We start from the raw sequence: 26,170 nt of genomic DNA, 5'->3' as shown, positions 1-26,170 counted from the left end.
GTAGAGCACTTGGCTAGCATGCACAAGGCCCTGGTTTCAATCCCCAGCAAAACACACACACACACACACACACACACACACACACACACACACAATTGTACACAAATGTTCACAGCATCATTTTCATAACAGCCAAAGCAGAAACAACCTAAATGCCAATCAGTGATCAGTGGACAAATAAAATATGGATCATCTAATCAATGGAATGTCAGTCAACAGAAAGGAGTGATGTAACATGGCCTAATAAGCATGACCCTTGGAAATATTCCACCAAGCACAAGCCAAACCACCCACCATGGAGAACACACAGTTCACAATCCCATACATTCAAGTCCGAAAGAGGCAAATCTATGTCAAGGAGTGGACTGGTGGCTCCCAGGGACCAGTGAAGTCAGGAGGAATGGTGATTGACTGATAATAGAAATAGAGTTTCTTATTGAGGTGAGGAAATAGTTCACCAAACTCACTAGGGTGTTGGGGGCATAACTCTGAATTTACACTAAAAAGCACTGGCAGTACACATAAGCTGATGAATTACAGGGTGTGTAAATAAACCTCAATAAAGTTGTTATATAAAAGGGAAATGTTTGCTAAACAAACAGAAAAATGGAGGAATGCTGATTCTGTTGGAGGCAGGGGCAGGGAAACAAAACTAGCCAGCAAATCCAGGAAAATGAATGTAAATATCCCTCAAAACCAGAGATTGCAAATCTTTGTTTGTATATTTGTTTGTTTGAGAATAGGGGGGATTATACCTGAGAGCTCATGCCTGCTGTGACATACTCTAGTACTGACTTGTACTCTCAACACTTTCTTTTTAAAATTTAGGACAGAGTCTATTTAGCACAATGCTGACCTCAAACATGTAGACCTCCTGTCTCAGCCTCCCTAGTAGCTCATATTACAGACATGCCACCACACCCAGTTTTAAATCTATTTTTAAAGCCACTCAAAATATCTCTTGGATTTTCATGTGATTCTAAAACATTTGCACTCTACTAGCTATAGACCACAGAAATGTAAAATCATACAAATGTACATTTAATTTTCGGTAGTCTGGGTGAGCCCTATATTATAACGCAAGCTACAGAACTAGCCACACCCATCAAATTAAATTTTTTTTTATTCCACAAACTTTTTTAAAGAGAGGATTCTTAGCTAGGCACAGTAGTGCACACCTGTAATCTCTGCAATTCAGGAGGATCACAAATTTGAGGCAAGTCTCAGCAACATGAACCATGTTGCCCAGGTTAGAGTCAAACTCATGGGCTCAATCAATACTCCATGGATTATTCTGAGCTCTGAAAAAACACTCTGCCTATATGCCTACTGTATGCTAGGCAATGCCATAGGGAGGCTGAGATGGCAGAGATGCAGGCCCTACTCTCAATGAGCTCACAGCACAGCAAGCTGACAGTCATGAGACAGAGATAGGAGAAAATTCTCATTTTTGTAGCTACAATAAATGTCTCATTAAAGAGGATGAAAAAATTATTAAAGGATGGTGACATTAACCCATCCCTCTGAGGAGTGGCCTACTATTGACATCTTCTCCCAGTGCTCTGGTGGAGGAGGGGCATCTGAATCAGGCCTGGCAAAGATGACGTGTCGTTCACACTCGTTCATCATGCAGCACAGCTTCTGGTTGTCATACAGTCGCATGGGAGACAACGTGACCATCTCCACATCTATTGGAACATCTGATTCTATGTAAACAGGTGAGGAAATGAGACAAGCCTACAAATACTGCAAACAACACCATGGTTAACAATCACCTGGTTACCAGAAAATGTCTCTTTAACATAGTCTGATTTACATTGCATAAGCACATTATAGCCACAAAAATTTTTGATCCTAAGTCATCTTTCTCACATTTTTCTAGATGTCTTCCCTCTCTGTGGTATGTACTGAAGGAATATAAAACCAGCTTAAAGTTTAAAAAGTGACCAATAGCTTTTATAAAGAAAGATATATTCCTTAAGAAAATAATTAATTACATAAAGGTAATTATTATTACAGATACAGAAGCTATAAGCCACATGCAACTACCTAAATAAATTGAAATTAAATAGTGTCAATCAATTTAAAATCCAGTTCCTAATCACACGAGACATGTTTCTAATGCTCACCAGACTGGCCACCAGATCAGACCACACAGGATTACAGCATTTCTATAACTGCAGAGTTCTGTTGAATAGCACTGGTCTAGAGTTTTAAATAATTCATTAGTAAATCAACTTGTGCTTAACTATATGATTGTAAAAGTCTGTGATTATCTAGGATCACCTGTTATGCAGACAGCTTCTATCTAACTCATTTTGTGCAGTGCCTACAACTAAAATGAATATAAATGGATCATTGAAGGACCTTTCACATTTTAAAATGATGCTAAGAGAATTTTAGAACCATGGGGATCCTTCCCCAACACCTTAGGTACACTGTACAATCTTTGTTGCCTGAAATAGCATGCAAATCAATTGGGTCTACTAGCTATCTCCTCAACACCATATTAAATTTTTGACCTCAATGATCTCACTGCACCCATTCCCAATGACTGGAATAATCACATCATTGTTAAATGAAGTGAATAACTGTGCAGTAGATTTGGTAGTGGGAATAAGAGCTGATTATCTTCTCAGATCAGAAACTGAGTGAACACTTGCGGACATGTGTGCCTACAAGATTACTCTTAATTTTGGCATCTGAAACCTATACTCCCTAGGTCTCCCCAATTCATGGTACCATCCAGCTATTCATGCCAAAGATCTAAGAAGGATCCTATTTGAACCTTTTCCTTTATACTGTTCCCATCCTTTTCCAGAATATCATGATGTCTAGCTCATCTCAAGCTACTGCAGAGGCCTCATTGCTGGTATTCTTAACCCCACTCTTATACTATAATCTACTTTTTAAAAATCCAAAGTGATTCTCTAAAAATACAAATTGGATCCTAGGTCAAAATTCTCCAATGACTTCATACCACTCATAATCAACTGAGATTTCTTTTGCCAACCTCTCTCTACCTCCTACTTACAACCCACCTGCCACTATATTCCAGCCACAATGGCCTAAAATTATTTCCTGCAATATGCCAAATTCCAAATTTCAGGGTCTATGTATGGCAACAGGGTTTATATGAGGAAATAATTTTCTAACTACCAACAAAATGAACTCTACAGGACCTCACTTTAAGAAAAAAACTGTCACAAAGTCAGGTGTGGTGGCACACCCCTGTAATTCCAACTGCTAGTGTAGCTGAGGCAGGAGGATTAAAATTTCAAGCCAAACCATAGCAACTCAGGAAGACCCTGTTACAAAATTTTCAAAAAGTGTGGGAGATGTACCTCAGTGCTTGCCTAGCATGCACAAGGCTCTGGGTTCAATCCTCAGAACCTCAAAAATAAAGTAATATAATGAGGCTGGGGCTGAAGCTCAGAAGTAGCAACCTTTCTTGGCATATGTGAGGCACTGGGTTCAGTTCTCAGCATTGTATATAAATAAATAAAATAAAGGTCTATCAACAACTAAAAAAAGAAAAAAAAGAATTAAAAAATAATATAATGGGGTATGAATCCAGGAGTTTCAATGTCAGCAAGAAGCTTTACATAACAAAAAGGAAAAGATTTCAAATGCTTTTTTCAGGAGCTTTTCAGTTATGCCTTAGGAGAGAGGCATCAAGCTTACAGTTTTAGCACAGTGGTCCATGTCTATAGACAGCCCCAGGAGGGTCACTGGGGTGCAGGATTTGGAGAGTAACCTGGGCAACATAGAATTACTCCGCTTTCATTGAAACAAAAACAAAAACAAACCAAAAATAACAAAAGCCAACCTGAATCAAATGTTAAGGAGGCCAGGAACCGTAGTCATGCAGATAATCCTTGGAGCTCCTGAGGTTGCCACAGAAGGATAACAACCTCAAATCCAGCCTTAGTAAATTACCAAGGCCCTACACAACTTAGAAAGACCTGTCTCTAAATAAATTTTTTTAAAAATGGGCTGGGGATGTGGTTCAGTGGTGGAGTGCCTCTGGTTCAATAAACAGTACCAAAAACAAGAACAACAACAAAGATTATGCTAGATATTCCCTAAAGTCACAGGTCCTATGTCTTATACATCAAAAATTTCTAACATCATTGGGAAATGAATCGCAAACCACAATTCTATGTGTATTTAAAACACATCATGGGTTGCTATGTTTGGAGGCTGAGCTCAATCCCCAACACTGCAAAATAAAAGGAAAAAAAATTTAAAAAACACATCATGGTCTCTCTAATTCTTTAAGAATCAAAGGTGGGGTGAAGTAGAATATAAAGGGCAAAATACAAGGCAAAATACAAGATTTCTATCTCCAAACAACTAAAGCCTCTGCTTAAGGAAAGATTGAAATTAGGTAAAATTATAACCCGTGTCCAAGAGATTAGGATGTTTGTTTTTCTAACTTTTCTCAGGAAAATTATTCAGTGCAAATGTTGACACTGAGGCCTGATATTTGTATATGCTCAACAGAAATACACAAATTAATCATCCAACCTTCCCATATAAGTACCCACCAATCATCCCTCCAAAAATCCACTCTAATCCCCACCTGCTCAGTTCCGGCAATAGTAGCCTTTAGGAAAGAATTCCAAACTCACATGGTATTCTGGTGCTGCCTCAGGGGAGTGACAAAGAGCATGCAGGTGGGGTGGACAAGACTGGCATCTGGGTGAGCACTCCATGGCTTTGCATAGCTATGGTCCAGAAAAAAACAGGTCCTCTGGAGGAGGAAGGGCATCTGCCTGAAGTCTGGCAAAGATGACATGCCAGTTGTACTCATTCATAACACTGTACACCTTGTTGTCATAGAGTGGCATGGGAGTCAACGTGACCATCTCCACATCTATTGGGACATCTCATTCACTGTAAACAGGTGAGGAAATGGGACAACCCCCACACATACTGAATACAACACCATGGTTAATAATCATCTAGTTACCCAAAAATGTCTTTTATATTGAATAAGTACCTTATCACCACAAAAAATTATCCTAATTCATCTTTCTCATCTTTCTCTCTAGATCTCTGCCCTTTCTGTGGTACATGCTGAAGGAAATAAAATCACTTAAAATGATATTAAAAAGTGACCAACATCTTTGTTACGAAAGACAAATAATACTGGTCGCAGTGGCCCATTCCTGTAATCCCAGTGGCTCGGGAGAGTAAGGCAGGATTATCACAATTTCATAGCCAACCTTAGCCAAAGTGAGAAACTAAGCGACTCAGTGAGACCGTGTCTCTAAATAAAATACAACATGAAGCTCGGGATGTGGCTCAGTAATTGCATGTTCCTGAATTCAATCCCTGCTTACGAAAAAAGAAACTAAAAGACTCAATAGTGGGTGTGAAGTGGAATCAAAAGAGGAAAAACACAAGATCTCTAGCTCCGCAAAAAACTAAAGCCTGTGCTTAAGGAAAGATTAAAATTAGATAAAATAAAAAACAGTCTCCAAAATACTATAATTAAGGGCATCATTTGATCATCAGAGTAGTACATATCAACAAATCTCAAAATGTAAGAAATAAGACTGCCTTAAAGTTCAAAACAATTGCCAACAGGTTTATTTAAGCCAATGTAATTGTATCTCCTATCAAATAATAATATCATGAAAGCTGCTTGCCCTATAATACTGATTGGCTGAAAATATTAGACTAAGAAGGTTTTAGATTAACCTATGGGTGGAAGTTCTGTCACATTGAGAAAGCAATGTCTTGGGAATTTGCTCCTAACATTTATGTGTGAGGTCAGCAAATGCAAAATGACTGTTGTTGTCACTGTCAAGCAAACCACAGCACTACACCAAAGTGACACAGGTCTAAACCTGTATAGCAATTATTTATTAATATATTTATTTATCTATATATATAGTGCTGGGGATTCAACCCAGGGACCCTTACCATTGAGCTACAATCCAGCCCTTTTTATGTTGAGACAGGTTCTCCCTAAATTGTGGAGGTTGGCCTTGGAATTGCTACCTCCCAAATTTCTGGGATTACAGGCATGTGAAATCATACATGGCCTGTGTGGCAATCTTTTTTTTTTCTGTTACCAGGCATTGAACCCACTAGGTACTTAACCACTGAGCAATATCTCCAGTCCATTTTATGCTTTCTTTAGGGTCTTGCTATGTTGCTGAGGCTGGCTTTAGACTCACAATCCTCCTTCCTCAGCATCAAGAGCCACTGGGATTACAGGCACATGCCAATGTGTCCTGCTGTATGTGGCAATCTTTTATAATCAAGATCTCAGCATTTATTTTCATCAGTTTAATCCTTTTCAATTTCTTTTTCCCTATATAAGACTTATCTAAGTGGACACCCTTGTCTATTTTCCTTTACATGTCTTGCTTTTCTAACTTTTCTTAGGAGAAGTCTTCAATGCAAATGTCCACATTTAGGCCTGATATTTGTATGTGCTCGTCACAGATGCCCAAATTAACATGCAAGCTTCCCACACAGCACCCTCCCAGTCACCCCCATGAAAGTACTTACTTCCCAGTTCTAGCAGTAGTAGCCTTTAGGAAAGAAACCCAAACTCACATGGTATCCTGGTGCTGCTTCAGGGGAGTAACAAAGGTCATGCAGGTGGGGTGGGCACTACTGGCATCTGGTTTGGCATTCCATGGCTTGGCATAGCTGTGGTCCAGAAAAACTGGGTCCCACTCTCTTTCATGCACTGAAAGCTGGAAGAATAGTGAGGTGCCCATGGGACAAGCTGAATTCTAGAAGTTCCTCTGTCCACCCCTGTGGGTCCTCTCAGTAAAGCAGCAGCAACTCAAGGCATGGATATCTGCATCCCAGTCACCTGCAGCAAAAAGTGTCCGTTTAAGTGAATTGGAATATTCTAAATTTCTAATGGGAGTCAACATGACCTGCTACAGATCCTACTGTCCATATATTGTACAGACATCTTTGCCCATGCAGGGAGGGCTCCTGACATCCCAGAACCACCAGCAAAAGAGTGACGGTGGGTGCAAGTGGCTTGGCCAAGTTTGCTGTGGGTTCACGATGAGGAGTAGCCATCTGGATCGGTCTTGTGTCATTGTGGCCCCAGCCACTAGTCCCAGACCCCGAATGCACGTCCTGCCTTGAGCGAGGCCACAACTATGGATCCTTGCTCAGGTCCAGCCTGCAGTTCACACATAGTAGTCGAGCAACTAGCGCTTCTGAGCTTTGTTCTAGTGTGCTTGTTCGGTACTGCCTCCACGTCCTGGCAAGGAGGCACCAGGCAAAATGCCAAAGGATCAAGGCACCAGACAGGAGGGACAGTAAGCCACAAAGTCCGGCTTGGACTCACCACCAGGGACTTGGTTCAAAAGAGAAAAGTCAGGAATGCAAGCTAGTTTCTGAAGCAGAAATTTCCATGACCTGCATGTTTAGCAGGGAAGAGGAGCACACAGAATGAGGCCAACCCAGACAGCCCCCAATAACTGCCTTCTCCTCAGCTGCTCCATTTGCCTAAGTAAGCCCCACAAACCCAGAGCAGGGGTGGGAAGGCGTGCACCAAACCCTCCTCCAGAGCAGCCTCCTTGGATTTACTCTTTAGGAATATGCATGCTAACTCATTATGTCCTATAAAGGATTGAAAACTCAGGACCTAATGGGATTTATTAATGAGCCAGAGGTGAAGTGGTATGAGTGAGGCCCTAGGCTCATCCCCAGCAGAGCCAAAAATGTTAAAAATATTTTACTAGTTAAGAAATTTCTCTTAACAGAATAAACCACCACAAAAAATAGAAAATTAATTTTAAAATAAATTAATTAATTGTAATATAAGTTATGAACCCAAAAATAAATAAATATTCTAATAAATGAACTCTATTAAAAATAATTTCCAAGAACTGGATGAGGCTTATTGGTAGAGCACTTGTCTGACACACCAAAGGTCCTGGTTTAGCTAGGTATAGCACGACAAAATAAATAAATAGCAAAGCAAAAGTGTTTATGCAGTTTTTCTGAGTGTTGTTGGTCCTTCCAGGAAATATAGAGGGAAGTCAGTATCAGGGCTTTTTCCCTGAGGAGTTTAAGGAATAAAGGGAAGGTAGTTGGAGGACATTGGGGGTGTGAGTGCAATCTCACCTCCAACATTCAACTCCCAAACACTATGTAGGATCCCAGCAGGCAAGGCTTCAGCTTTCTCTTATCTCTAAAAGAACAAATGCTGAGAGTACAACCCAGGTCATGAAGTTGTCACCTGTCAAGAACACAAACAGAAAACTAATCAATAAATATATGAGAAAATGTTCATGATATCGAGCAATTAGAGAAATGCAAATAAAACTACTCTAAGCTGGAATTTCACTCCAGTCAGATTGGCAGTTTTTATGAAGACAAACAACAATAAGTGTTGGTGAGGATGTGGGGGAAAAGGCACACTCATTCATTGCTGGTGAGACTGGAAATTGGTGCAGGCAATATGGAAAGCAGTATGGAGAATTCTTGGAAAACTGGGAATGGAACCACCATTTGAACCAGCTATCTCTCTCATTGGACTATACCCAAAAGACTAAAAAATAGCATACTAGAGCAACCCAGCCACATCAATGTTTATAGCAGCACAATTCACAATAGCTAAACTGTGGAACCAAACTATATGCCCTTCAGTAGATGAATGGATAAAAGAAATGTGGCATATATACACAATGAACTTTTACTCAGCAATAAAAGAGAATAAAATCATGACATTTGCAGGTAAATGGATGGCACTGGAGAAGATAATTCTAAGTGAAGTTACCAATACCCCCCTCAAAAAAGAAGCCAAGTGTTTTCTCTGATATAAGGAGTCTGATTCATATTGGGGTATGGAGGGGGCACATGGGAGGATTAGACAAACTCTAGATAGGGCACAGGGGTTGGGGGAGGGAGGAGACAGTGGTTAGAAAGGATGGTGGAATGTGATGAACATCATTATCCAAAGTACATGTATAAAGACATGAATTCATATGAATATACTTTGTATACAACCAGAGATATGAAAAAAGTGCTCTGTATGGGTAATATGAATTGTAAACCATTCCACTGTCATGTATAAAGAAAAAAGAAAAAAAGAATGCAAATATATTTCAATATGGCAATTACCATGCAGAGACACCCTTCCCCCTAAGAGTTACCACTGAGCTGTTGGAGAGCTGTCTAGAAAGGGAAGTGACTGAAGCAGAGTGCTGAAAGAGCAGTCAAGTCATCTCAGAGAGAGGATTGTAAGTCTGGAGAGGGCCCAGACAGAGGGGACAAATGACCATTTTCTTTAACCCACACATTTCTTTCTTAAGTCTTAATATTGTATTCAATTACAACTTTTTTTTGGTACTGAGTTTTTATCCCAGAGACCCTCTACCACTGAGGTTCATCAAAGCAGGACCTCACTACGTTGCCCAGGCTGACCATGAACTTACAGTTAGTCTTCCTGCCTCCACATCCTGACTCACTGTTTACAAACACATCACTGTACCTTGCTCAGTTACAAACTTTTCCTATTGGCCATGTTTTCAGTCAGTGGCTGGACATGGGGGGGGGAATGTGATAAAAGGGGTAAATGACTGCACCCTGTGAGCTCCAGCTTCCATGTTCTACCTGGACTGCTCCTACAGACAACGAAGACCTCTTGGGCATAACTATGAAAATGGTAGCCTATCAGAAGTTGATGGTGCCCAGTGCCAACATGCTTGGGTCCCTGTCCTCAAAGCCTCAGCACTTTCTGGTGAGGAACCTCCAGGTTGAAAGTCCCTGTGACCTGCCTGATATCTCTGCTGTGCTCCCCAGCCATCCCCTCCTGTTCATAAGACCCACGTGAGATCCAGCCTCAGGTCTTGAGATCCTCATTGCAACCTCTGCTCCTCCAGGGGCTATTCTGGAGAATGTCCACCTGTGGATGGGGCTGGAGAAGGTCTGGTGAAGCAGGTCCTAGTAGATGCTGGGAGGCAGAAGGAAAGGACTTCTCCTTCCAAGTCCTTGGATTGTTGACTAAACAAGTGAGGCTCCTGCAGTTCAAATCAAACTGTGCAATTCAGTGTAACCAGGGTGTGAGGGGCCCAGGGGAAGGTCTGCAGATGCCATCTGAATTCCAGAAGCTCATGCCATGCATTTCCAACTTCCCTCTGATTCACAGCCTGCAGCTAAACATTGCTGCTAGAGATCAGTCTGCTTCCCAGCATGCCACCTGCCCAGGAGGCCCAGCCAGCCTTGATTTCTCCTCTTCCTGCATCCAATCAATGGCCAAACCCTAGCTATTCCTATCACCAACTGCCCCACTTCTCCCTCCCTTATCAGGCCCATTCCCTGCCTAGTGCCACCACCGTCACTTCCCTTGACCACACTGACAGACAGCCTCCTCCTGAACTCCCAGACTCAGCTCTCTGCTTGCCATTCTCTTTGCATTTTGAACCCAGAACTTGTACATGCTAGGAAAGTACTCAACCACTGAGTTGAACCCCTAACCCTCCCCATTTATTTTTTAGTTAACATCGTCTTTCAAAAAGGTCTGACCATCAAGTCATACACCTGCTTTAAAAAATCCCAGTATCTTGGGACAAAACCTTGAGCCTTACAATGGTAATCATGGAGTCTCCATCTATCCACAGTTCCTAGAATGCTGTTTATTAGAACAACTTAAAGAAAATCCCCTATAGAAGAAGGGGAGCCTGAGCCCCCAAAGTCTCCCATGTCCTTTCCTCTATGGGTTCAGGTGAAGATGTGTGAAGGGGAAAACTCCTGGGAAAAAAATCAGGTCATAGGGAAGGTAACCATTGCAGGCCATCAGCATCACATTCAGATGAAAATGGGAAATAACCCTTTCTTTATGAGGTAGGCTGAGTGGGGCAGGTCGGGCTAGTGGGCCAGTCAGGAGGTGGGCATTTCCTGCAGTCAACCAGTATGCTTGCTTCTTATATAGGGTGTTTTCCAGTACTTCTCCTGCAAGCATTTACTGATCACCTACTGAGGGCTGGGCACCGTGTTTGGGACTGGGAATACAGAATACCATGATTTGGAGCTCTGCATTTGAGGAGCAGGTGGTCCAGAAGGGAGTGGGCATAGCACTTGAACCTAAAAACAGTTACATCAGGGAAAATGAGGGCTGGCAGGTCTGGGAGAACTATTAATGGAGACATGAAAATGCAGGTCCAGGCCCTGTCCCTACTGGACCCCCAATTTGCAGCATCATGTCTGATCAATAGAAGGTTCTTTGTAAATACTTGTTAAATTAATTGGTGAGTAGATGAACAAACAAAGGCAACAGGACAGTAAATGATGGAAAAAGTGACTGAGTAATGAGGCTGAAGCAGCAGAGAGAACTCAAACAAGGCTCTATAAACCTTGAAGGAAGAGTCTACCAGGGAAAGATGGACAAAATGGAGAAAGATGAGTCAGGAGAAAGGAAGGAATGGTGTGTTCAAAGGCCTGAAAGCAAGAAGTGCCTTCATCTGTTGCTGGAACTTTAAATATGTGGATGACTGATGGGGGTCTGCCCCTTCATTCACGTGTGCTTATTGGTTTTGATCTAGTCAATTCAGACCACTTCTAATTAACTGGTGCCATCAAGATCTAGCCATATATGCCACTTCCCTCTATGATCAGTATCAATGGGACAATGCTTCCAGTTATACAAAACAAAATATTCACATAGAGAATTGGACATAATTTAAGGAGCCATAGTTTCTATTGCTATATTGAACAATATCAATTCCATATATCTGAGTTCCAAAGTAAATGACAAAACTCTAAGTACCATGGGCAATATAAGGAATACAAGATATGGCCTCTGAACTAAAAACAAAATGATGAGATAAATAAATGCTAAGCCTTACCATCTGAGCTATACCATGTCTTTTTAAATGTAATCATAGGTTTCCTACTCATTCTGATAAATAAGGGGCCTTGGTCTCAGAGGGATTTAATACTCACTAAAAGTTACTCAGTGAATGCAGAACAGCATCTCCCCAGACTGTCTTATTGAGAATTGAGACACAGAAGTTGTTCTAGCCTGTTTTATATGCTGTAGGAAAATACCTGAGAAAGGCCAATGTATAACAAGGGATATAAATGTTGGCATGCTGTCCCAGTTATGTTGCTTCCATAGGTCCCTCCCTGGGGAAAGGGTGCCCACCTCAAAGAGGATGGCCAGGACTCCAATAGAGGCCCACACACCGAGGATCACCTTAAAAATTCCTTATAATGCACATCTCTGAAGCCCCACCTCACATTTGTGCCATGAGGGGCAGGGACAGATATGTACCTCCCCTGCCTGCCTAAGGCCTCCATGACAGTGGAGACAAGGTTGACTAGGGACCCTTGGGAAGGCATCAACTCACTGAAAGGTAGCAACCACAAGCCATGATGAGGTAAATACCAGGGTACATGGTCTAAGGCCACAGTGCTTCTAAACATCCTGGACACCAGGGCCTGGTGGGAAGGTGCAGCCTTGGTGGTAGTTTGTCACAGGACCACTGAATCTGACCCCCTCTTGGCCCAGCATCATGCACATTCCTCTTCTTCCCTGCACATGTGACACTAAGTGGCTCCTGGGCCAGCTCTGACCCATACCTGTCCTTCTCATTCCCCTGCAGGGTCCTTCTTATTCCGATGCCACTCTATCCACAAGTATTTGTGGCACAACACAATCTCAAGCATGGAGCAGACACAGCATCCAGGCCACCATCCTTGGCCACCTCTACCCTGGCCACTGCCTCCCTCTCTGAAAGGATCTGTGCCAATATTGATCTCAGCAGCCTCATCAGGCATCCAGAGACCAAGTGAAGTGGTCTCTGCTGACTTATAGCTGAGCTGTTCATTCCACCCTCTCTCCAAGAAGGACTCTAATGTGAGGTCTTCACTGAGTTGCTCCAAACTGGGGGCAACAGCCAACCTCAGAAGAGACCTTTATCTTTCATCTGGACAGAGGTGCTCCATTAGGAGGGTCTGAGGGAGGCTGTGGAGACAGTCCCAGCCCTGATCATCTTTTTCCAGGAAAAAAGAAAGGAGACTGATCTCTTCCTCAGTTAGGGAGGTGACCTCTGAATCCTGAAAGTGAAATCTTCCCCCTCAGAGTGTCCACTTCTGTCCTGGTTAACTTGAAGGAGCTGGATAGTTGGCATCTTCGCACCCATTGGTGATGGAAGTGAAATCGAGTCATGTGAACAAATACGCAGGCAAGACTTTTCTTTGGGCTTCCATTTTGTAAGGGAGACAGCTCCCACTGGAAGATCTCAGGTTCCCTCACTGGATGAAAGTCAGGGGATATTTTTTCCCCTGGGGGTGGGTTGTTAGTTGGCTAGAGGTGTTCTCACCTCAGGTGTTTTTCTCTGAGTGCATGCAGTGCATCTGGCCTCAGTGATGCAATACTGACACTGGTGGGGTGGCACAAACCAAGCTCTTAGGGTCTGCTGACAGCCATTAGCCAAGGCCCAGAGTGCACTGGCCCTTGGCCCCTATGATGGTTACTGTCTAGAATGCATGTTTGGGCTTTTCCCCTGCCACACATGTCCTGGGATATATGTTTGTGTTCAGAAGTAGAGAGGGTGGAGACCTGCCAGCAGGTAGTCCTTCCCTTCCAGATCATTTCGAATGACTTCTTTGTGGTGTAAACAGTGTAATGTGGTCCAAACCCTTAGAGAAAGGAGGGCTGTGAGTTGCTCCTACATGGGGTTTCCTTCCTCCAAAGAGGTTACAGTGGTGGGGTGGGGTGCCTCTGGGGTACATTTCCTATGTACTGGAGTTTCATGGGTGGAACCAGCAATGTGGAGGATAAGAGAAAGTACCTGATCTGGTCACATGACATTCCTTTACCTCCCCCACCAGGCAGAGGAGGGAAGGTGTGGGCAGGTGCCTCATAGAGGGGAAAACCAAGGCCAATTATATATATATATATATATATATATATATATATATATATATATATATACACAACATGGTGAATGCCTCAAAGAGGGAAGGAGGAGGGTGGATGTCTCATACAGAGGTGGAGGATAGTGAATGTATTCTAGGGGTTAAGAGGCATGAATGTTTCATAAAGTGCAATAGCTGGGGTATGCCTCATAGTGGATGAACGGGGGGAATGGCTCATTGAAAGAAGGAGGAGGGTGGATGTCTCAAGCCCTATGTGTCTATAATCAGATCTGATCTTACAGCTCTGTGCATTAACAAACTAGGTCCCACCTCATAGGCACTCTTTACCAGCTCTGGCTTCTGTCTTTGGTCCTAGCTATTCCTTACCACTTTGCTGCCGACAGTTACTCCTCTCTACAATGCATATGTCTGCAGCTGACACTACACAAAAGTGTGCACATTGCCTGGCCCACACATCTCTCACCTTTTCTGGTCCGCTCTACATGGACCTAGAGGCACTATTGATGATCTAGCTGGTCCTTATAACAACTCTAGATTTCCCATAGCTCTAGCCACCAATGACCATGAAGGTTCTCATGTCACCAACAGTTATGCCATCTAAAAGAGAAACAATGCATCATTCAAACTCAGATAACAAAGTTGGTGTTCCATGCCACTAGACCAGTGCTATACCAGGTCAGTATGTCCTTCCATACTGCTCTGCACACAAAAAAATGGAAACACAACATAACAGCTGGGTTAAAACCAAATCAGTTCAATGAAGAAAGTTTACACCAGGAGCCAACCCATGACACCCACCCTGTTTCAGGCACAGATAACTTCCTATTCCTCTTAGAATAAAGCTAAAAATACTCACCATGGCCCACAGTCCCCATGACAAGGCACTGATCTCCCTAATCCCTTTGTACCATCCCTTGACTTTGATCCCCCCCTTAGGGTCTATGGCTTCATTTCATATTCCTGTACCTGCTCCAATGCCTCTGGTACCACCTTGCTCCTTACAAGTTTGGACCCACTCTTCCTGCCATCACAGGATAATGAAGCCTCACTCAAAACCAAGCCAGTTTTGGACCCCTGAACATTGAACACCTAGTTCATGTCCTTTATAGAGCCTTATTCACTGTGTTTATTGCACTTAATTTGTTTTATGCCTAAATATTCACTGAAATGAAGGAGACCAAACATACTATCTTGGAAACTGTTCTAACCTTCAAAACTGACTTGCACTTTGGCCTCCAGGACTCAGTCAAATTTGAAAAATGAGTGATTAGATGCATGGGGACACTCAGGGCCTCTCTGCTTCTCTAGGCTTTCAGGTCAAGACCTCCACATATGGCCCGTACCAGCCAGTATCCCCAATCCCTCAATCTCCCTTGATAAGCTTACTCATTGGAGAGAATCATTTTTGGCAAGTCATTTTTTTTTCTTTTTAAGAGATGAGCACCATACCCAGGTTCTCATACATGCTAAAGCACTCTACCACTAAGCCATATACCCAACACCTGCGTCAAAGCTTTTAAACAAAATAAGATTACTATAAAATGGTCTGGTGTTGGTGGGGGTTTGAGGAGGTGACAATTGTAGGGAGCCAAAGATGGAAGACAGAGTTTGTGGTGGCAAGTAAAAGGCCTTGTGAGGACCACACTCCACGATCTTCACACTACTGTGGTTTGGGGAAACCTTTCTGTACCACGCCCACACAAAAAGTAAAACCTGACAGCCTGGCCTCTTCAGAACTAAATAAATCACATTAATCAGATAGACCAAATAGACATCTGTTGACTGTTTAATCCTTCAATAATGAATTCATTTGCTTCTCCCTGAAACAATGACCATTGTTTAAAATATTTCATATTGCCAGGTGTGGAGGAACACACCTGTAATCCCAGTGGCTCTGGAAGCTAAGACAGAAGGATTTCAAGTTCAAAGCCATCTTCAGCAATGATAAGGTGCTAAGCAATTCAGTGAGCCCATGTATATAAATAGGGCTGGGGAGGTGGCTCAATTGTCAAATGCCTCTGAGTTCAATCCCTGGTACCAATAAAAAAATAATATTTGGGGGTACAAGGTAAATACAAGAAATAGAGATAATTTTTTTGCACCCAATCAGATCATAAAAGAAAGAAATAAGAAGTTAGTAACAAGAAAAGAAACAGAAATCATTTAAAACCTGGAGGTTAAAATATACCTCTGTGGATTAGGATCGGATCACAGATAAGTTCAGTGGAGAAAAAATTTCAGAAATAATTGGGAACAGGGATACAATACATCAAAATCCATGGGGTAATTAACACCCATAAATCAATTACATATATCAATGGAAAATGAACTGAAAGTGAAATTAGGAAAAATATCCCATTCACTATAACCTCATATAAATTAAAATACTTTGGAATATATAAAACAAAAAATATGAAATATTTCTACAATGAAAACTACAGAACATTGAAGAAATAAATTAAAGAAGACCATAGAACATGGAAATATCTCTCATGTCCTTGATAGGCAGAATTAATATTGTCAAATTAACCATACTACCCAAAATGCTATACAGATTCAATGCAATTCCTTTAAACTTGTTCTCAGCATAAGAAACATAATATGAAAAGAAAGCCTACTCAACAGGAGAAAATCTTTACCACATTCACCTCAGATATAGCATTAATCTTCAGTATATATGAATAATTCAAAAACTTTACAATAATAATAATAACAACAACAACAACAACAAAAACAACAAGAACAACAACCCAATTAGTAAATGGACTAAGGATCTGATCAGACACTGCACAGAAGAAAAAAAAAGACAATAAATATACGAAAAAAAAGTTCATCTCTAGTAATTACAAAAAAGCAGTCAAATCTACATTGAAATTCTATCTCATTCCAGTTAGAATGGCAATTATAAAAATACAAACAACAATAAATGTTGGGGAAATGTAGAAAAAAGTTACACTCATACCTTGCTAGTAGGGAGGCAAATTTCCAAATTATCACTATGGAAAGTAGTAAGGAGATTCTTCAGAAAACTTGGAATTTACCCAGTTAGCCCACTTCTCAGTTTATACCCAAAGGATTTAAAGTCAGTATACTACAGTGATGCAACCACATCAATGTTATAGCAAAACTAAGAAACCTATCTAAGTACCTTTCAACAGATGAATGAATGAAAAAAAATGTGGTATACATACACAACCAGATATTACTCAACCTTAAAGAAGAATGAAATTAGGGCATTTGGTGGTAAATGAAGGAGCTGGAGAATACCATGCTTAACAAAATTAGCTAATCCCAAAGAACCAAAGGCTGAATGTTTTCACTGATTTTCAGATACTAATTGACAATAAGGGTTGGGGTTCCTAGGGAAGAACAGAGGTACTGTGGATCAGGTAGAGGGGAGTGAAAGGAGGGGAAGAGGAAAGTTGGTAGGAAGAATAGCAGAATGGTTCTGACATAATTACCCTATGTGCATATATGAGTACATTACCAGTATGAGTCTACATCATGTACAACCAGAAGAATGAGAATTTACACTCCATTTATGTATGATGTGTCAAAGTATATTCCACTGCCATGTACAACTAAATAGAATGAATAAAAACTGCTTTAGGAACTCAGGAAAAAAACACATATCAAATAACTGGAAAAGATTAAAAGGTGTATCAAAGATGAAAGCAGCATTAGAAATCACCTGATCCAATCAACCTATTTCATTAATGAAGTAACTTATTACTTTACTAACATATTCCCAAACAGAAGAAATGGAGAAATTCAAATAATTTATCAAAATTATACTACATATAGAATTATAGTTCACATGTCAAAAAATACTGTGATACAGACAATGAGAATACAATTTTATAAGATGAAGGTAATCCTCAAACTGCAGACATTTTTCTGGCTTAAAATTGGCACTCATGCTTATCAAGGAAAGACATACTATTCCACAACAAGGATGAAAGATCACCCATAAGGATCACAGCAGGCACATAGGAGGAAACTAAAGTTGGAGGGGAATGAGAAAGGAGGACTGTGCTATTACTATCATCAATATGGTGGACTAATTCTAGATTCCCTGTGTGCCTAATGCTAGGAATCCAAAAAGAGGTGAGATAATATGGAAGATTATTCAGCCATAAAAAGAATTAAATTATGTCATTTGCAGGAAATGGGTGGAGACCATAATATTAAACAAAATAAGTCAAACTTAGAAGGTCAGGGATCATATGCTTTCTCTCCTATGTGCAAGCTAGACAGGAAAAAGAAAAAGAAAGGTGAGGGGATGATTTCAGGAAAATCAATGGGAAATAATTTTTAAAAAAACAAGGGATGGGAGGTAGGCAGGGAGAGGAGAAGTGCTGGGAAGCAATACTGGCCAAATTATATTGTTAAATTTTATATATGTATAAATATGTAACAAAAAATCTTGTTATGTACAACTATAATGCACAAAATTGAAAATGTGGAAAGAAAAATAAAAGCCAGTCTGAACTGATTATTTCTCAGCTTAAAAAATCTACAAATATCTATAATCATTTTATGTCCCTCTGTCTCTTGGAAGCCATATTCCATACATATACATGTATGTATAAATATTTCTGCATATATGTATATTACTATACTAAATATATGCATAGATAGATAGATAGATATGGATAGATAGATATATAGATATATAACAACACTCAAGACTCACAAAAGAATTCAACCTCTTCATAAACAGGATGAGCCCCTGGCTTCAAACGCAGACCCACTTAATTAAAGACAGGATGATCCATGCCCTTTATATAATGGCTTGTGGTTTTCTAAATTAAGTGCTTTTTGGTTGGGTCCTTCTATTTATTTTAACCCCATTTTAAAATCTTTACAGATACAATCATGTCCTAAAACATAAAGGGATAGACAACCTTTCCAATCTTGAAAGTAAAAAATAAAATACTAAATAAAATGCTATTATATATTTTCTAGCATCCAAAATACTGGTAAATGCAAAGTAGGTGCTAAAGAAGAACTTTCTGCATAACAAAGAAATAAGAATCAAAAATAGAAACTAAAAAAGTAACTTTACCCATATGCCTTATAAAGGCAACATAAAAATATTACTTACATATCAAAATATAGAAGTTATGGTAGCTTATAGTTATAGGTATCTAATTATATTAGCCTTTACTCCCTGCTGAAGAGCATTTATGTTTCAAGAACAAATCCTCCGTTTCTACATCAATATCAATCATACTTCCAACCATAGGAAAGTTCATTACTGGATTCTCATTCTGTGGCATATGGTCAAGTTTTAATGGTGGACAAGGGAATGCCATTCAACTATAATTGAGATGCTCATATAATTTTAAGAGTTTCATTAAAATCATGTCACTCAACTACAATCATTTTTAAAAGAATGGTTTATAAGTATAAAGAAGGAGTGATTCAAAATCTTATTTTATTACATCTAAATAGAAACGTACCTTGATATTTGTGATTCAGATACATGATGAAATGTTTATATTTTCCATTGGGTACAGTTATTTAGTTTTCCATAAAAATCCATGCAACATTTACTTACTGCATCCTGTCAGAAAATAGATTTAGAGGTAAAAATATCTGTTATTTAAAAACTGTGTAATGACTATGGCTCTCAAAATATCAGTGGAAAACATACTTTTGATTTGTCTTGAGAAAAATATCACTTAATATTAAAACAATAGTTGCAAGATAATAATTGGAACAGCTCAGTGAAATTTCCCAAGGGTAGTTAACAAGTCACAACATATAACCACCATTATAGCTGAGGAGGATATGAGTTGGTTCCAAAATGCCTTTATAACTTGAATCTTTTTATTTAAATTTTCCTTCTCTACAAATCAAGTAGCCAGGCCTGAAGAATTCTCCAAATAATTTGAGAAAAGCTTATCCATATTAAATAACAATATTCCCTGGAGGATCTAATGGATAAAATTATAGACTCAATCAATTTTGTACAATTTGACTTTGAAGATAAACTCACATTGATAAATTCACACAAATCCCATGACCTGTCAGTAGGTGAGGAGGAACAGGCAGATGGTCTATCACAAGCATATCCAGTCTTAAGACTTGCATTCATTGGGCATCTTATCTTGTCCACCAGCCCATTTGCAAGGAGTTTCATTGTTTACTTTCACTATGGAGTTAACTATTGCCTTGCAAGTATTGTTTATCTCAGCCCGAAAGGTAATTGCCTTAAATTTAAAAACAAATCAACAAACTTTTGCATTCTGGCAAGGCTATGTAAGGAGCTAAAACAGCATGGTTTACTTAAAAAGATAAGTAGCAATCAAAGCAACATTTCTTAGGTGCCAAATGAGTGGTTCAGATAATAAATACTGTGGGATGAGAAGATGGAAAGATTGCTATGACCTGGAACTTTGCAGAGGGAGTTGGGGAGCTGAGCCCTGATGGACGAGGAGAAATGATATGAAGTCTTTGCTGTAGACTGAGAATTGCACTTTGGTTAATTCGCTTAGCATGCTGATGTAAATGGTATCTTTTAGGTGATTATTTTAATACCATGTGAGGTTTGTTATCAAGAAGTATGTCTAGTAACAGTTACAAAGTTCAGTTAGAAGCTCATTCATGATGACTGCTCAGAGTTCATTGTCAGCTCACCTAAGAACACTCCTGAATCAAGAGGTTTTGATCACTCTAAGGGATCAAAGGAGGCTCACAGGATTGATTTCACTGGCTCTTTGCTTCGTTTAGATCTTACAGAGTTGCCTTCTCTGAACAGTGATACCCTCTTAGGAAGCGGGGCTCAGGATTTGGAAAGACCTTACTGCAATTTGTCTGTGGGATGTTGGATGTCACATAGCTCAGCAGGATTGTGGGAGGTTCAGTTATTAATAAAAGGGCTACAAGAGGCCTTCACTTGAGACACAGAAGGGTTTATTCCACAAACCCCAGCCATCCAGTAGACTTATAATTCCACACAAAATGGACACAGCAGATGTTCCTGGTCCTGGCTGCTGGAGGTGTTGAGTGGCAAATGAACAAACAAACTTCAGGGAGGGGGGTGGAGTGGCCACCCCAGTCCTGTCTCTCAGGGCTTAGAGGGATAATTTTTTTTCCTTCCTCCATTTGAAAATATAAACACTTTATAAACAGTTGTCACTTTTTGACTTTTAAAGATTCACAGTCTTTTCCTTTTGTTTACTTTGATGACCCTTGAAATAAGCTGCAACCGAAAGAGTAAAAGAAAAAAAATTCATCCTCATTTTTCAAAAAGAGGAGTCTGTTCATTACCATGGTACACAGGAAACCCTCAGACTCCAAGGCTGCCACAGTCCAGGCCCAGGTTTTTAAATTTTTTTGCCCCAAACCCTTTCTCTGGACAGCTCGGATAATGTGAGTTACCAGCCTGAAGACCAGATGCTGAATGCTCATCTAATTTCCATAATTAAAACTCTTTACAAGGCAAATTTCAGAGCTGCCTTAAATTCTGGAAAGTGCAAATTAATTTAATAGATTTACATGTCCTTGGACCTTGTTCGCTGAAAATCTCACTGCCACTTTTGAGAATGCTGCTGCATGTCCACACCAGGGGCAGCCTTCTCTCCCCTCAATGGTCTTCTCCTCTGATCTGCCCTTCCAGGGCCACAGGGCTTCAACTGAGATGTCAGAGGAGGACACCAGGGAGATGCCTTGGCGATATCATGAGATCTTCGTTGTACTGATGATATACCTAGCCTAGTTATCTCATTAGATTAGAAGCCAGCTTGTCACAAGTTATGAAGGATTCATTTCTGTTTTCTGTAAAAATATCAGGATGTCTGTATGGCCTGGCCATTAGTTGATGTTGTAAAGCTGATTGGAATGCCTGCCCGTGCCCTGAACTCACCCAGGTCTGGTTTTCCCTGACCAGATAACAACCCTTTCCTAAACCTTAGTGACGCCTCATAAATTCTGGCCTTCCCTGGCCAGACAATGACCCTCTCTAAGTCTCTAAGATCTCCATAAATTCTGATGCCGGGGCCAGCAAAAATGTAAACTTGTGTTATGCTCCTCAGAGTGTTGTTATCTGTAACCCCCCCTTTGTGTAACTTTTTGGGCTATAAAACTGGGCCACAAAGAAGCCTCGGGGCTGTCTTGTTCCCGCCGTTTTGGGAGGGAAAGGCAGCCCGGCCGGTCGAAATAATAAGCTTGCTTTAATTTGAATTTAATTGGAGTCAGTGGTCTTTTCTGGCGTCCTGGTCTAACATTTTGGAGTTCCCCAGCGAGATGACCCTGCACGGCCAGACCACAAGAGCAGACTGCTGGAAATTCTGAAGCCGGCCTTCGCTCCAGGGCTCCGGGCTGGAGAGCCACTCTAGGGGGTGCGCAACTTGAGATGTTCCAAGGCCTCGGAGTGAGCCTTCGTCCCCGGAGCACTGCAGTGAACTGCCGCACTAAAACTCTCAGCAAGCACCTGGGGGAGGAGGCCTCCATAGGTAAGTGGCGCCTTTATAACATCTGGTATCCGGTTAAGGGAGATCTCTTCTGATGACAGAGAGGTGGCCTGGCGAGGCTCACATATACTCCTGTCCGGACAGTAACGAGAAATCGTTCTGTCCTCTGTTCTGTTCTGTAGGGAATTCCTCTGGAAGGGTAGAGAGGTGCCGACGGGCACGCACGCGCTCCTACCCCGGAGCTTTGGCAAAACGTTGCATTGCTCTTCTGTTTTTCTGTTTCGGCGCTGGGTTTCTGTTTTCTTGTATTTTGTTCTGTGTTCTATATGTTTTTTGTTTGTTTGTTTTTGTGCGTTCTGTTGTGTGATTTCTGTGGTAAAAACTTAAGGATATTGGATGTGAAAATGGGTAATAAAGCAAGTCAGCCTGACACCCCTTTGGACTGTGTTTTAAGGAACTGCGATGAACTTTACCCCCCTTTGTTAAGCAGGAGGAGAGAAGCCCCTAGCTGGCTGCTTGAAGCACCTCCAGTGCAGAGGGCAATGCCTGCTGGGGACCTAAGAACTGAGTATCTCCCAGGTTAACAAGTGAAACTCCTTTAAAACCCCTTGTCCCTCCAGATCAAGAGAGTCCCCTGTGTTTCTCCTTTGTTAGCAAAGCAATAAACCTCCCTTTTTCTTTTTCTCAAAACCCTGTCCTCATTATTAAATTGGCATTAATTGGCTCTAAGGTCAGGAACCAAACTTTCAGTTACAAATTTTGATACCCCCCCACCCCCAGAACTGACTACTGAAATGTTAAGAGATGGAGTGTGCTTGGGGTGGAATCCTGTAAGTAAAAGGAGGGACTGAGGGACTCCCAGCAGCTGCCGAAGCCCTGTTGCTTCGGGGATTCCCTCCTTCCTTCCCTGTACTGTAAGGATTATGCCACCTTTGTCTTCTTGAAAAGAGAAAAAGAAAAAGGAGACACTTAATGCAGTAAAGTCGCCATGGAGACCCTTGATTTTATATTTCAGGTTGCCCCTCTGTGAAAACATCTGGTCCCCTTGTGGGGACATCTATGGTGCCACTGGTGTAGGAGATTTTTCTCTTATCTGCTCTGTTTTAAATGGTTTCTGTCTGTCAGCCATAGTCTGGAGCTCCTGTCTGTCCTGTGTCTTTGTTTCTGGCCCTTTAAGACATGTGCAATAGTGTGTTGATATTATAAATTGTTTCTTGGGAATGATCTTGGCTGAATGTGTGTCTAAAAGATGATGTTTTATTGTAACAATCTGGTATCTGAATGGGTTTTTAATGCATTGCACAATGCTGCAGTTAAAAGTTGGGTTTAGGTAATTGTTTAGTTTATGATTTCAGATAATTCATGCCACAGAACTTAAATACTTAGGATGGAAAACTAAAGAACTCTACTTCCAAGTTGGCAAGTAACTTCCTAATCATTTAGTCTTTTTTTTCACCAATTTTGAATTGGGTAGCCTGGGAAAATGTTACTGTGTGTACCAGTGCATTAATTTGGACAAGGATAGTAAATCATAGTATGGTATCTGTTGACAAAACAAGATGTAAAGATATAAAATTTTGTGAATTGTATCTTAAACTTGTATCATAATTTTCAACATCGGAACCTGAAAATTATGACTTATGGTTAAATTGCATTAGGCCTGAGGTGTCTGCTCAGAATAGCAGTTTTTCCCTGCTCCTTCCAGACCTCAGCCAGGACTTATGTTGAAATGCAAATGAAAGAAGCCTGCAAGCTCAGTAGGAGACTGATCTGAGACCTAAGGAAAAAATGTAAATTGTATGGTATTTACTAATTACTGGCCAGTCATTTTTACTAGGACTCTTGTTTTTTTCCTTAGATTCTGTATTTTTTGAGCTCATGATTTTGACCCTACAGACCTAGGTTAATGTTTTTCTGATCAGTTCTATCTTTGACCAACTGTGGAGTTTTTGAAACATTGCAATGGAAATTTCACCTGCGAAAATCTACTAAGGCCTTTACTATTGTTATGTGTGCACACTTTTGTTATGTGTTGTATGTCTATATATACATATGTCCGTATATCATATATATGATATACAAATTAACATATATAAGGAGCGCTCATAAAAACAAATTTAAAAAAATGGATCCAAAGATCTTTAATTCATGTGATTTAAATGGTTCAATTTAAATTGGATAAACAGATAAAAATAAATGTCTTTAAAATTTAAGCTTACAAGTTTTTCTAGGTGTTCAAAACCCTCATAAAATATTAATGTCTATAAAATGTCTAATATGCCTTGGTTCTAGGACTTTTCCTTCAACAAAAAATGGTTTACACTGTTCAATACATTTGTCTAATATTTTGATAAATAAGTAAAGTAAATTTGATATGGGATTATTCATTCATGGGTACTTTTGTTAGATATCTGATTGATTTACTATGGTCTGTATAAGTTTGTACTAAAGTCTGTATAAGATTGTAAAAATCAGTCATGTGTTAAAGAGACAAAAATTTCTTAAAACATAAGTTTACCCATAACATTGTGTTTATTAAGTTTTATTTTTTTCCTAGAGCAAGCAACCATAAAAATTAAACAACTGGTTAAATAAGAACTGTTATTTTAGAGCACTGTACTGCCATTTCTTTAAAAGTTAAACTTGGTTAATGTAGAAACATCAATGTAATTGTGATGCTATTAATGTGCTCATATTTTCCAGGTATACAAGTCTGTAAGGTAGAAACTTTGAAAGAGCATTATATCAAGCTGGTGTTCAGAAGTTGTATGGTAAAAAATATATTGGGGATTTATTTACCTGTTATCAATAAGATATGTAAAGTTTTGTTACTTCTTACATTGGGGAACAATTTAAATGTATTCTTAAGTTAATGAGAGCCTAATCTATGTAAAGGTTAAAAACTTTCAGCCTTTCTTTAATTCATGTTTTAAATGTGATATCATATGGTGTTAGCTAATGTTCATGTGACCTCAAACAATTTATGTAAAATTTGTAAAATGATAATTAAAAATACAAAGATCAGCTTTAGAACTAAAACACTTAAGATTTATAAAGAGCCCTGCCTTACCTGAGATGAGGCTCTGTGTCCCATCTTACTACATGTGAGAATGACTATGAAAACAGTAGGCCAGATTTTAGTTCATTTAAAGTTATGTTCAAAAGTTTTTTTTTTTTTTTGTTGTTGTTGTTGTTGTTGTTTTTTCTGTCAAGATTACTAGGATCTCAAACAGGGGATATAATGTATAACTCAGCCAAAAATTCAGGGAAGCTGTTACACGAACTAAGTGTTTTTACTCTTGTTAATTTTATTTTGTAATTTCCTTATAAGTGATCTAAAGATTCCCTGTTAGTGTTTTACAGAAGTGTTGCTTTAAGAACACAACATGGGTTAGTTCGAGATAGTAAGCCATCACCTACAAGACAGATAGGATAATACAGATCCCAATTAATAAAAAGATGAATAATTATAAAGTTATAGACATTAAAGCCCAGTACCCTTAATATAAGGCTGTTAAAATTTATTTGCTGGATGTTTAAGATTAAGTTTTTAAATTAAAGTTAAATTAAAAGGGCCAGAAAAACCAATATTTGGCTCTTGCCCTCTGAGTCAGTCTGAATCCAGGGAACAGGGGACTTCTCTAAAGAGCTTTGCAACTCTGGGCCACATAACCTCCCGATCAGGGAGACTAATGAGACCACTGGAGAACAGAAAGCCAATCAGTGCATTTGCTATGAAGAGGAGAGTCATCAGAGAAGGGAGATATCCCTGGTGCTTCCGAGGGAAGCCACATGGTCAAGCAAGACCTAGACCCATCCTAGCGCAAATGGCACTAGCAGAACTGAGAAGTTTCCCCAGGAATGACTCCCATAAA

General features: G+C 40.1%; 1 pseudogene; it reads right to left on the bottom strand.

The window, feature by feature from the left end:
- LOC144252564 (KAT8 regulatory NSL complex subunit 3-like) overlaps positions 1-6,779 on the bottom strand; it is an 83,709-nt pseudogene extending 76,930 nt beyond the window's left edge.
- Between the last annotated feature and the right edge of the window lie 19,391 nt (positions 6,780-26,170).

This window comes from Urocitellus parryii, unplaced genomic scaffold (assembly GCF_045843805.1).
Source record: "Urocitellus parryii isolate mUroPar1 unplaced genomic scaffold, mUroPar1.hap1 Scaffold_48, whole genome shotgun sequence".
Lineage (NCBI taxonomy): Eukaryota > Metazoa > Chordata > Mammalia > Rodentia > Sciuridae > Urocitellus > Urocitellus parryii.
The sequence above is the reverse complement of the archived record's forward strand: the minus strand, read 5'-3'. Positions and strand labels throughout refer to the sequence as shown.